The sequence below is a fragment of the Elephantulus edwardii genome, unplaced genomic scaffold, assembly GCF_000299155.1.
Source record: "Elephantulus edwardii isolate Elephantulus edwardi_28Jun2011 unplaced genomic scaffold, EleEdw1.0 scaffold00278, whole genome shotgun sequence".
NCBI lineage: Eukaryota > Metazoa > Chordata > Mammalia > Macroscelidea > Macroscelididae > Elephantulus > Elephantulus edwardii.
Window position 1 is genome coordinate 2,538,120 of NW_006400028.1, and position 14,517 is coordinate 2,552,636.

General features: G+C 39.7%; 1 protein-coding gene and 1 pseudogene across 1 annotated transcript in view; one reads left to right on the forward strand and one right to left on the reverse strand.

Annotated features, from left to right (window-relative positions):
* The window catches only part of CERS5 (ceramide synthase 5), a 65,976-nt gene that overhangs the window by 15,162 nt on the left and 36,297 nt on the right, over positions 1 to 14,517 (forward strand). The window lies entirely within an intron of this gene.
* On the reverse strand, positions 4,070 to 4,926 carry LOC102843372 (annotated as a pseudogene).

The following is a 14,517-nucleotide window of genomic DNA, read 5'->3' on the forward strand; positions in this document are numbered from 1 at the left end:
ATTTCCCCCTACCCCTTGTGGAGTTAGTAGAGCTCATACTCTGCAGTCTCCATGCCAGCTCCACTCTGTAAAACAAAATGAGATGTTGCCTGATTCAATGTCATTTTCATGGTTGCTACCATGTTTTAGTCTATCATATCTATTTATTTTACCAGCTATGGATGGATGGTGAAGAGATTGAGATTGTTCACAGCTTCAGTTTGCTCGGCTCCACGGTCAACACTCTTGGCACCAGCAGCCAGGAAATCAAAAAACATATTGCGATGGGAAAGTCTGCTGTTAGGGACCTCTCTAAAGTACTCAAGAGCAACGGTGTCTCTCTGGAGACTAAGGTGTGCCTGATACAGGCCATGGTTTTTGCAATCACTTGTTATGCATCAGAGAGTTGGACAGTGACTAGGGAGGATAGAAGGAAAATTGATGCCTTTGAGCTGTGGTGCTGGAGAAGAGTACTGAATGTGTACCATGGACTGCCAAGAAAACAAATAGATTCATCCTAGAGAGGGTTAAAGCAGGCTGCTCCTTGGAGGCAAGGATTCTGGGGCTTCGTCTGACATACTTTGGACATGTTGTAAGGAGAGACAGGTCTTTAGAGAGGGACATCATGCTGGGTAGAGTAGAGGGACAGCGCAGGAGGGGAAGACCCTCTATGAGGTGGATTGATTCAGTGACTGGGGTAATCGGGATGGGTGTGTCAGAGGCAATGAGATTGGCACAGGATAGAGCAGGGTTTAGGGCTGTTGTACATAGGGTCGCTATGAGTCGCAAACGACTCGACGGCACATAACAACAACATGTCCCTCATACTTAAAGACCCTCTATCCAAATATGTTTTGCAGTCTGGGTTTAGAAGAGGTCGTGGTACTAGGGACTTTATAGCTAATTTTAGATGAATATTGGCTGAAAGTAGAGAATACCAGAGGAATGTCTGTTATATTTACTGTGCAAAGGCAGTTGACTTGCAGATCACAAAAAAACTGTGGCTGACTCTGAGAAGAATGGGACTCTCAGAACACTTGATTGTGCTTATGCAAAACTTATACTTGGAAGCAGTCACCAGAACAGAGCAAGGAGACATTGCATGGTTCAAAATCAGAAAAGGTGTACACCAGGGATGCATCCCATCTCCATACCTTTTCAAATCTATATGCAGAACAGATCATCTGAGAGGCTGGGCTCTATGAGGAAGAATGCAGCATCAAGATTGTAGGAAGACTCATCAACAATCCACATTATGCTGAAGACACAACCTTGCTTGCTAAAACTGAGAACCTGAAATGCTTGCTGTAAAAGGTCAAGGACTGCAGCCTTCAGTATGCATTAAAGCTGAACATCAAGAAAACAAAAATTCTCACCACTGGGCCAATTGGCAGCATCATAATAGATGGTGATGAGATCGAGATTGTTAACAGCTTCAGCGTGCTTGGCTCCACAATCAACACTCTTAGTACCAACAGCCAGGAAATCCAAAGATGAATTGCATTGGGAAAGTCTACTATCAGGGGCCTCTCCAGAGTACTGAAGAGCAGTGATGTCAGTCTGGGGACTAAGGTGCACCTGATCCAGTCCATAGTCTTCGCAATTACTTGCCAGGCATCAGAAAGCTGAACAGTAATGAGGGAGAATAGAAGAATTGATGCCTTTGTCTTGTAAGGCTGGAGAATATTGCATATACCATGGACAGCCAGGAGAAAAACAGGAGAGAATAAAACCAATCTTTCCTTGGCAGCAAGGATTCTGAAGCTCCATCTGATATACTTGGGGCATGTTGCAAGGAGGGTCCAGTCCTTGGAGAGGGACATCATGCTTGGGAGGGTGGCGGGACAGACAGCACAAGAGAAGTAGACCCTGGATAAAATGGATTGACTCAGACTGGGTTAATGGGGATGGTGTGTCAGAGACAGCTAGGTTGGCACAGGATAGAGCAGGGTTCAGAGCTATTTTACCTAAAGTCACTATGAGTCAAAAGTGACTTGAAGGCACTTAATAACAATAACTTAATGTAATCCTCCAACAGCTGATCCATCCTTAATGGCTTTAAAGCAAGTAAGGCAATATTTTGTGATTAGCAAGGTTTTCATTGGCTAATTTTTTAAAATGGAATTATTTTATTATTCTATTAATTTATTCATTTCATGAATTTTAGACTTTTCATGAAATGAATCAATTAATAGAATGAATTCATTTTCATTAAATAATTCATTAGTCTGTTTAGAGCTCTACTGGTTCACTGTGGAATATACCATATTGGAATTTGAAATAACAGTGGTACAATTTAAAGCAGCTCAATACCAGATAAGACACTGCAGTACAAGAAGTTCACAAGCATGTGAAGTCAGGAGCTAGATAAAGTGATCTCGAAACATTTGTCAGATAATGGTTGGAATTTTGGAGAGAAAAACATTTTCAGTATTGATTGGAACTGCTGTTCCAAAGTCTAACTTCTCTGTTTTTCAAAAATTATTTCAGATTCAGATCTGTTTAGGACTTGTCTCCCTCACTAGATTGTGTGCATCTAATGTAGTGCTTTATCTCTATTAGCTATTCAATAAATGTACATTGAATAATGTCTAAAGCATATGTATGCTTCACTGTGACCCCAGTACAATAATTCCCTTCTTAATTCCTGAAATTCTTTTGCTTATATCAGCAGGTTGTCTAATCTTATGATTTTATGATTTCTTTATATTTTTTAAAGGTTATTAAAAACTTTTTTTATCGAATCCACCAGATGCTCTGCCGGGGAAGGAGGGGCAATCTCCTCCTGTACCAGTCAGATCTGATTTGACAGTACACGCACACAAAAATAATAAAATAAAATTTAAAAAAACAACAACAACTTTTTTTTAAGTGTTTTGTTTGTATAGGTTATACCTACCAGTATTTACCTGATTTGAAAGTAAGACTGAGAATAAAGAGTATTTTAAATATGTCATTAGAAAGTCATTTAGAAATAATGGTACTAGAAGGAGAGAATAGTAAGTTACTACTTAAGGAATACTAAAAATAAAAAATATTTTAGAAATAGTGTCCTTCCTTAATTGTATAATATAATGAATTGAAGAATCATTGATTGTAAACTTTAAATGGAAAATTTTGTTAAATATTTTACCCAATAATTTTTTAAATTTTATTTTTGTGTGTGTACAGTCAAATCAGATCTGACTGGTACTGGAGGAAATTGTCCCTGTTTCTCCATCAGAGCATCGGTTGGATTCGAACCACATGCCTCTGGGATTGCGGTGCAGCTTATTGCCACTAGGCCACCAGAGCTTTCTTACACAATAAATTTTTAAAAACATTTATAAACTCTATATGGTAACATATATAACATACTTTGTTTTGTTTTTATACATTTTTTTTTAATCATAAAATTACATGTAGGGGGATCCAAGGATGTAAGGGGTGGGAACACAAGGATGAGAATGGGTAAGGATGAAATCACAGAGTTGCACAATTTGGTGGGTAGAGGAGTGGATAAAGGAAATGAGAACGATCTGGCAAGGACCGGAAGACAGGGTCATGATGGGCATCATCTATGGTGATGAATTTTTTTTTTTTCCAAAGAGATTGTCTTTTTCATTTGTGGATTTCCTGTTTGGTAATAGGGGTGCAGACACTCCAAGTGCTTCTTGCTGAACAGCAGCATTGAAATGAAGGGGAGCACATTTTTTTTTAAATTTTTGTGTGTGTGTACCGTCAAATCAGATCTGACTGGTACAGGAGGAGATTGTCCCTCCTTCCTCGGCAGAGCATTTGGTGGATTCGAACCGTGCGCCTCTGGGATTGTAGTTGCAGCTCCTTGCCACTAGGCCACCAGAGCTCCCCAGGGGAGCACATTTTAACACTTTACTGGTGGTCTTGAGTTGAAGCTGCATGCCGCCTTGTTCACTTAGAAAGCATTTCCTTTTTTTTTTTTTTTTTTTTTTTGCAAAGAAACCTGGACAACATTTATTAGACACGGTAGGGAAAGTTCTCACTCAGCATTATAAAAAAGGACAGTCCGATATCAACTGTTATAGAAATAAGACGGAAAATTTTAACAAACTGTTTTAACAAACTACTTTCTTTAAAGAGACTTCCTCCACTGCCAGAGATCGTGAATAGCCTCCTGGTCTGTCATCCGGAAGCAAGTCTTCACATAATTGATGAATTTGGCTTCCACTTTGGGAAGAGAACCACCTTTTTCTATACTTGCTTGCATTTTTGCTTTAATGTCTTCTACAGAACTAGGTCCTTTTGGAGTTTTGGGAGTTTTTTCCTGTTTTTTGAAAGATTCTTGTCCTTTCGATCGTGGAGTTGATGGTTTTGAGTCTTTTCCATTCTGGTTTGATTTTTGTGCATTTTAGGCTGGAGTACCCCGTATAGATTTCTTCACTGGTGCTTTTTCTTCAGCCTCATCATCATCATCATCATCTTCTTCTTCATCTTCATCGTCGTCATCATCATCATCGTCATCCTCTTCATCAGTGGCAAGTTTCACCTTTTTCTGTGGAATTTTGTTACCACCTGCAGGGGCAGATCTCTTTCCTGATATGCTTAAGAGTTTCACATCCTCTTCATCATCTGACTCTGCATCTTCCTCCACAGCTACTAAGTGTTGTCCATTTATATGCACAGGCCCTGAGCCACACTTCAATCGTAAGACGACAGGTGGTGTTATTTCAAAGCCCCCAAGCAAAACCGTTGGCTGTACAGGCATTTTCAAAGTTGCCAGTGTTACTTTAATTGGGCTGCCCTCATAATTCATTGCCTCTGCTTCAACAATGTGCAATTCATCCTTTGCACCAGCCCCTAAACTGACTGGTGCTCATTCTCATCATTATCCACCTTAAAGTGATAATCTTTGTCAACTTTCAGTTCACAACCGAAAAGGTAGTTTTGAGGCCGCAGGGGGCTCATATCCATATCCATCGAATCTTCCATGGGTTGATGGCTCACGTTTATGCAGGAGAGGACGGCAATAAATCAGCACTGTTGCAGAGAACAGCCGCACAGGACAGAATCACAGCAGTTAGAAGGTATTTTCATGATGTTTTTTGCCCCCTGGACTGCAAGGGGTTTGCCTAGGTCCAGTGGGAGTGGCTGACTGAACTTTGATCCACCTTAACTTCCTTAGCAGGGAGTTTCTGTTTTATCGCTGGTACCAGGCTCAGAGTTCAGGTTCTGGAACAAGACTCCATGTATGTTACCTGTAGGAAAGGGAGAAAACCTAAAGAGAACAAACTTGTTAGTTACAAAGAAAAGGACTTTGGAGGTATTGCCTACAGGTGTACTGGAGGAGGAGATGGAGAAAAGTGACTTAGACAAAGTTCCTCATACACACCAGGCAGCTTTCCCCCATGGGCCTGGGGGCTCTCCCAGGGGCCAGCAGCACGTATAACATACTTTGTAACAATACCTTTTCTTTCCAGAAAGAAAGATCATTGTTTTAAACAAAACCAAGAATGTCTTTGTTTTATACTTTGTATATTTGTGTATTATCTGGCTTAATTAGAACCCAACTTGATTCTCTTATCTGTCTCTGCATTTTGTCTCTTCCCTTAGTTTTTGTTGAAGAACATAGATATGTAATTGAAAAAGGAAGATACTATAAATATCATAAAAGGGCCTAAGAGGTTCCAGCTATTCTCCAGTTACACTTTGCAAACCACTGCTCTATAGAAAGTAAAATATTCATTGGCTGTTATACAATAAAACTGTGTTTATCTGAAGAATTTTTCACATATTTGCAGGACTTCTTTTCCTTACATACACACAGGATATTAAGCCTTCTTTCTCATCTCATTACTTAGCTCCATCATATTAATAGGTTTAATATAAGTGTCATTGAAAAGTGTACAGGCATTGCTGCTGTCGAAAGGTGCTCTTGACTCAACTCTGACTCATAGTGACCCGCTGTGCATGATCCTTGCATGATGCTCCACCATCTTCACAGTCTTCTTGTGCTTGTCATTTCATTGTTCATTCTTGTAATCACTGTGCTACTCTGTCTCATTGAGGATCTTTCTTTTGCTGACCCCTCTTTGCATGATTTTTTTTTCCAGGATGAAGTCTCACAATCTTAGTTTCTAAGTAGTATTCTGACTGCACTTGATCCAAGAAAGACCTGTTTGTTCTTTTGGCAGACCCTGATTTATTCAATACTCTTCACTAACAGCACAATTTAAAAGGCATCATTTCTTCTTCAGTCTTCCTTATTCATTGTCCAACTTTCACATGCATGAGAACTATTAAAAATACTGTGGGTCAGGTGTGCCTTAGTCTGTAAACTGATAATCTTACTCTTTAGCACTTTAAAGTTCTTGACAGCAGATTTGCCCAGTACAATTCAGAATTTTTGTTTACTGACTGCTCTTTTCATGGATATTGATAATAGAGCCAAGTAAAATTAAATCCTTGATAGCTTCAGTCTTTTGTTGTCCTGCTAACTGGAAGGTTTGCAGTTCAAATTCACCAGATGCTGTAAAGATATGGCAGTCTCCTCTTGTTAAGATTTAAAGTCTTAGAAACCTGATAAAGGATCACTATGAGTCAGAATTGACTGAACAACAGGGGGTGGATGGTGCAGGAACCCATAACTGGCACTTTAGCAGGTTTTCAGAGGGAGTAACTCACACTTGAGGAGATTGCCCATCCTTCTCCCACACAGCAGCTGGTGGATTCAAATCATGTACCTTTGCACTGGCAGTGCAATTCCTTACTACCAATTCTTTAAGGCCAAGAAAAGGTCTAGTGAAGATGCCTTGCTGCAAATGGGAAAAGGTGTGAAGAAATAATGTAGTATAATTCCACAATGTGTCCTTGTCGTGGTTTAGCATATTATATGCTGCACAGGGCCTTTTGTTCCTGCTTTGTTCTAAGAGTAAATTTACCAACTTTTTTAATAACCCTCAAAGGAAATGGCAGTGATTACTTGTGCACAAACCATGCAAGAAGTGTTGGGTTCATTATAAGATGCCCTTGAAAAGTATAGTACTTTAAAAAATTCTACCTTTTTTCCTCCCTTCTTTCCTGCCAACCGTTTTGTTCTTGAAAATATCACACCAATTCAGTTTTTATATGTACAGTTCAGAGATACCAATTACATTAAATTGTGTAGCCAGCCATTCTCACCTTCCCCCCAAATTGTTCCTTCCCCATTAACTTAAACGCTCTACCCCCTAAAATTAATTTCTCCTCTCTCAGATGGCTCTTGTCAGTTTGATACTATGTATACTTCTTCAGAACAGAATGGTACCAGAAAAATTGCAAGGCATCAGGCCTGACCTACCTTCACAAGAAGAGGAGAATTAAGATCCTTACCCAAGGATCTGTGAGGTAGAAGTCAGACATACTTCTTCTCTCCAGCTTGTTTACCAAATCTAAAACCAACTGTCCTGCCCATGACATTCTCTGCTTCTCTGCAGAGTTTGATAATTCTTTGCAATAACTACACAGAACTAACACACTGTGCTTCCAGTTACAAGATTATTAGGGAACAGATGACAATTGAGAATAAAAAATAATTTAGGATATAATTCTTTAAATAGGATCACTTCGTTGCCATGTTTACAGGGTGGCCTCTCTCAGCCCCTTGGCCCCTTACTTGTTACCCTGCTCAGGTAGATATTACAAAGCTCTTTCATTTCCACCAACAAAAGCTGAGAGGCACCCGCTACCTTGAAACCTCTTGCCTTTCCCCGTGGGCCAAGAAGCTAACAGTGCCACTCTGCACCGTTTTCCTACTTCTGCTGCTGCAGTTTCTGTCACTGGGCACTGCCATGCTTGCCACCACTTCTCACTGCTGCTATGTCATCTTTGCTGTCTTCAGTGCTAAGGTTCTTTTTGTTTCCTGGGTCCAGGAGGTTCTGGACACAGGGACCTAAAGTCTAAACAACATGCTCCATTCCTGGCTTTTCTTGACGGTAATCAGAACTCCTTCCTGGCCTCTGGAATGAATTTTACACTTAGCTGATGACAAAATTGTCCAATGCCCTCATTAGGATTCCTACAATTTATTAGCATACGTCTCACCCCTATAAGCAACTTATTTATATTATTAGTAGTCTCCCTGATAATCTTGTGACATAAGCATTTTAATTTTCATGTTGTTATTATGCACCATTGACCCAGAACTGACTCATAATTGACCCTCCAGTGTGTTTTTAGAGGCAGGAAATCACACAGGAGACTGTTCATCTTTCTCCCACAGAGCAGCTGGTGGACTCAAATCACTTGTCTTTGGGTTGGCAGTACAGCTCCTTACCATTAAGCCACCAGAGCTCTCAGTAATTTTGTGGGCATCACAAGAACATCTGTAGCCCAGCTACATTAAATAACTCATTGTGTTACAGATGAGAAAAGCAACCTTGACATGCTTAACTAATTGAGCAGGACTTTATTAGATACAGAACCATGAGTGGGAGTCAAACCAGAAGCACCTAGAGTTAGTTGTACGTGTTCTACATCTCTTAAATCCCTTCTGTCTTCTCCATATTTTTAGCTTTAGTTCAATGCTTTATCTCTACAGCATTAAGTTTTTTTACAGTAGCTTTTTTAGCAGATGATTCTCCTTTATTAATGTGTAGAGCCAGTTATGTTTTTTTTATTCAAAGCCATTCACTGTCTCTCCATCAGCTGTATGAAGGATTTATTTATTAAGAATAACATAACATACCACCTGTGATCTGGCCCCTAACTATTCCTTATACTTTTTTCTTCTCTCATCATCACCACTGTATACATTGCACAGTTCTGTGAGAGTATGTTATCTCTTTGCCTTACTATATGCTATTCCCCCTTCCTTTTGTTTTCTCCTACTCTCCTCCCACCTTGTAAATAAGATAATAAAATTTTGACTGTGACTTGGCTTATCAAGAGCACAGTTTGTAATTCTTTCTAAATCTTTTTTCTGTGATTATGCATTTACCATTGGCAGGAACATATTCGTGTGGGGAGGTTTTTCAGTTGGAGCTTTTATGCCTGTTGTTATGTGCCATCGAGCTACTTGCGACTCATAGCAGCCCTATGTACAAGAGCCCTAAATCCTGCTCTATCCTGTGCCAACCTCATTGTCTCCAGCACACCTACTCCCAGTACCCCAATCCCTGAATCAATCCATCTCATCGAGGATCTTACTTTCCTATGATTTCCCTCCACTCTTGCAGACATGATGTCCCTCTCTAAGGACTGGTCCCTCCTTGCAACATGCCCAAGGTATGTCAGACAAAGCTTCAGAATCCTTGACTCCAAGGAGCAGCCCAGCTTCACTGTCTCCAGGACAAACCTGTTTGTTCTTCTAGCAGTCCATGGTATATTCAACACTCTTCTCCAGCACCACATCTCAAAGGCATCAATTCTCTTTCTGTCATCCCTAGTCACTATCCAGCTCTCCGATGCATAGCATGCAATTGCGAAGACGATAGCCCGGATCAGGCGCACCTTAGTCTCCAGCCTGGTGTCATTGCTCTTCAGTACTCTGGAGAGGTCCCTGACAGCTGACTTTCCCATCATAATACGTTGCTTGATTTCCTGGCTGCTGGTACCAAGAGTGCTGACTGTGGAGCCAAGCAAACTAAAACGGTTAACTATCTCAATCTCTTCACCATCCGTACTGATGCTGCCAGTTGTCCCAGTGGTGAGAATCTTTGTTTTCTTGATGTTGAGCTTAAATCCGTATTGAAGGCTGCAGTCCTTGACCTTCTGCAGCAAGCACTTCAGGTCCTCCTCAGTTTCAGCAAGCAGGGTTGTGTCATCTGCTTAATCCAGGTTGTTGATGAATCTTCCATCAATCTTGATGCCACATTTCTCCTCATACAGCCCAGTATTCTGGATGATCTGTTCTGCATACAGATTGAAAAAGCATGGAGACAGAATATATCCCTGGCAGACTCCCTTCCAGTTTTGAACCATGCAGTGTCTTTTGCTCTGAAGTCTGCCTCTTTGTCCAAGTATAGATTTCGCATAAGTACAATCAGATGTCCTGGAATTCCCATTCTTCTGAGAGTCAGCCACAGCTTGTTGTGATCCACACAGTCAAAAGCCTTTGCATAGTCAGTGAAGCACAGATAGAAATTCCTCTGGTATTCTCTGCTTTCTGCCAACATCCATCTAACATTAGCTATAATATCCCTAGTACCACAACCTCTTCTAAACCCAGCCTGCACATCTGGCAGTTCTCTGTTGATGTGTTGCTCCAGTCGTTTTTGGATAATCTTCATCAGAATCTTGCTTGCATGTGATATTAATGATATTGTTAGATAATTTCCGCACTCTGTCGGGTAACCTTTTTTTGGAATGGGAACAAATTGATCTCTTCCAGTCTTCCATTTTATGCCTAGGAATTAAATTCTCTGACAGAATTTATTGGGAACTCCGATAATCTTTATTTTATTTAAACATTTATTTTATCTTACCTCCTTGTCTTTGTGTGCATGACTGCTTGCTTTTGGTGTTAAAACAATCTAGTTTAGATAATAAAGTTACCTATTACAGTTGACTTAATAATGCACCATTGTTATCAGTCTGAACAAAAGCCTTTCTCTTTTTATCTTTTCTTTTTCTTTATACCATACCCTGTTTCAGTTTCTTTGATAGTTAATGTTCCTTTTATATCCATCTTGACCATTCATAGTCTTTGAGAAATTGATACACCAGTGCTCCTTAACCTGATCATGTTCTTGAATATAGAAAATACTTGCAAAATACAGTAGGATATACAAGGTCAAAGCTACAGACCAATGGTTCTGGCTGCCTTAAATGCCACTGAACAACTTGAGAGCTAAGATCAATAGCTCACCTTAAGTGCAGTCTGTTTACTTCCCAAAATACTACAGAAGCTTGGTACAGACTTTAACATTTATTTGTATATTTTCCATATCCATCAATTATGTTACAATTGACTACCAAAGATAGAAATGTTAAGATACCCCTTATCTTTTGAATGGTGGGGGGAAGCAGTAGGTAATTTTTTTTATTTTTAATTTGTAAAATTTTATTAATTTTATTGTATACACACAGCACAGTGCACAGCAATTCAACAGTTTCTACATGTACAGACATTGATTACTTTTTTCATGTTATACAACCATTCTCATCTTTGTTTTCTGAGTTGTTCCTCCCTCAGTAACATAAGTTTAATGTTTCCTAAAGTTCCTATTTTTTTTTTTAAAAAAAACCCCAAAAAACAAACGGAAATTAAAAAATGAATTGCATTGGGAAAATCTGCTATCAAGGACTTCTCCAGAGTGCTAAAGAGCAACAGTGTCAGTCTAGAGACTAAGGTATACCTGTTCCAGACCATGGTCTTCTCAATTGTTGGCTGTGCATCAAGCTGGGCATTGTCTGAGGATGATAGAAGAAGAATCAATGCCTTTGAGTTGTGGTGCTGGAGAAGAGTAGTGAACATACTATGGACTGCCGAGAAAACAAGTTTTCCCAGGAGAGAGTGAAACCAGGTTGCACAGAGCACTTCTGTCTCATCTGCTTTGGGCATGTTGCCAGGAGGGACACAGGAGCAGAAGACACTGGATGAGATGGATTGACATGGTGACTGTGGCTTTGAAGTGTCAGGTGTGTCAGAAGTTAGGTTGGTTGAGGATAGGGTAAGATTCCAAGCCATTTTCACAGGGTCTCTATGAGTTGTAGTTGACTCACTGGCACTTAATAACGAGAACAAGGTTTCTGTTGAATCTTTTGAGTTGCTCTTGTTAATTTGATCTTATTTAGATAAGTTCTTTTAAAAGAAATATTTTGTGTTTTGGATGAAAGTTTACAGAGCACATTTTGTTTCTTTATACACTCTTTAGCCTTTTTTAAATTGTGATTTTAACAAAAATTTACAGAAGAGTTGGATTTTCATTCTTTGTTATGCATTTTCCTCACTACATCCCCCCACCCATTTCACTTTAAAAAGAAAAAAATTTCATTGTTGCTTAATTTCCTCCCTCCCCCTCAACCCCTAGTCCCCTTTGTTATGCACCTCTTTATTCTGGACTGTTGTCATTCAAATAATGCCTAATCAGATATTCCTTTTAAAGAATTCTTTCCATCATCCATTCCAATGCAGTGTTTATTATTTATTCCCTCTTTTATTAATTTCTCCCCAACCCCCATGTCAGTCCTGTTTTATAACAGTGGCACTATACAGTATTTGTCCTTTTGTGACTGAGTTATTTCACTCAACATAATTTTCTCCAGGGTCACTCATGTTGTGGAATATTTTATGAGTTCCTTGTTTTTTAGTGCTGCATAGTATTCCATGGTATGAATATACCATAGTTTTTCTATCCATTCATTTTTGATGGGCATTTGGGTTGCTTCCATTTCTTTGCTACTGTGAAAATGCAGCAATAAACATTGGTGTTCATATATTTGTTTGGGTGGTAGCTCTGATTTCTTTAGGGTATATTCCTAGTAGTGGAATTGCTGGGTCAAATGGTATTTCTTGATTTTTTGGGGTTTTTTTTTTCCTTATTGGCTCCAACTGGCACAGGAGGAGATTGCCCCTCCTCCAGCTGAGCATTTGGTGATTCGAACTGCATGCCTTCAGAGCTCCCTTTTCAAATGGCATTTCTATTTCCAACTTTTTGAGAAAATGCCAGACTACCTTTCATAGTGGTTGCACCATTTTGCATTCTCACCAGCTCTCCATAATCTCACCAGCATTTGTTGTTTGCTCCTTTTCTGAATTTCGCTATTATTACTGGGATGAAGTGATAGCTCATAATTGTTTTTATTTGCATCTCTCTGAGAGCTAGGGATTTTGAACAATATTTTAATTGATATTTTAACTAAAGTATACCGGGTTGCTCCTTGGAGGCAAGGATTCTGAGGCTGCGTCTAACATACTTTGGACATGTTGTAAGAAGAGACCGGTCCTTGGAGAAGGACATCATGCTTGGGAGGGTGGAGGGACAACGCAGGATGGGAAGGCCCTCTATGAGGTGGATTGATTCAGTGACAGGGATAATCAGGATGGGAGTGTCAGAGACAGTGCGATTGGCACAGGACAGAACAGAGTTTAGGGCTGTTGTCCATAGGGTCGCTATGAGACGCAAGTGACTAGACAGCACATAACAACAACGTACAGAAAAATTGGATTTCCATTCATTCATTGTTGCAAATGTTTCTGCCTACCCCCACCCCTCCACCCCAGTTTGCTTTTCTCTTTAAAATGATTCGCTGGAAGGTCTGGTGGCTTAGTGGCAGGAAGCTGAACTGCAATCCCAGAGGTGAACGGTTCAAATTCACCAAATGCTCTGCTAGAGGAGGGGAGTCTCCTCCTGTACCAGTCAGATCTGATTTGATGGCACACACACAAAAATAATAGAATAAAATTTTTTAAAAAATGAAAGAAATTATTGTTTCATTGTTGCACAATTTCCTCCCTCTCCCCTACCCCCCAGTCCACTTTGCTATGCACCTCTTATTCTGGACTGTTGTCGTGCAAGTAATACATAATCATATATTTCTTTTAGACAGTTCTTTCCCTCATCTCTTTCAATGCAGTGTACATTATTTATCCCCTCTTTTCTTAGTTTCCTCCCAATCCCCATGTCAGTCCTGTTATATAACAGTGGCATTATGTAGTATTTGTCCTTTTGTGACTGAGCTATTTCACTCAGCATAATGTCCTCCAGGGTCACCCATTTTGTATATTTTATGTGTTCCTTGTTTTTCAGTGCTGCATAGATTCATTCCATAGTGTGACTATACCACAGCTTCTCTATCCATTCATTTGTTGATGAGCACTTGGATTGTTTCCATCTCTTTGTTATTGTCGACAACCCAGTAGTAAACATGGATGTGCATGTATCTTGTTTGAGTGACACTTCTGGTTTCTTTAGCATATGTTCCCAGTAGTGTAATTGCTGGGTCAAATTGTGTTTCTATTTGCAACTTTTTGAGAAAGCACCATACTGCCTTCCTTAGTGGTGCACCATTTTACACTCCCACCAACGGTGAATAAGTGTTCCAGTTTCTCTACAACCTCGCCAGCTTTTGTTGCTTGCTGCTCTGTTGAACTTTGCTATTGTTACTGAGATGAGATGATATCTCATAGTTGTTTTGATTTGCATCTCACTTAGAGCTAGGAATTTTGAACATTTCTTCATGTATTTGCCATCTAAATGTCTTCGGTGAAATGTCTTTTCATATCCTGTGCCCATTTGTGATTGGATTGTTTACCTTTTTCTTGTTGAGGTGCTGGAGTATTCTATAAATTTTAGATACGAGTCTCTTATCAGATATGTTATTAACAAACATATTTTCCTAGTCTGTGGGTTTCCTTTTTACCCTATTGGAGAAAGTTTTTGATGTACATAGAGATTTGATTCTTGGAAGGCCCGTCCCATTCATCTGTTTTATTCTATCCTGGTTGTAGGTAATATTTTGGTTTTTGACAGTTGCATAGATCGTTCTTAAGAGCATAATCTCAAAGTTGTTGTTGTTGTTGTTGTTATGTGCTGTCAAGTCGCTTGCGACTCATAGCAACCCTATGTACAACAGCCCTAAACTCTGCTCTATCCTGTGCCA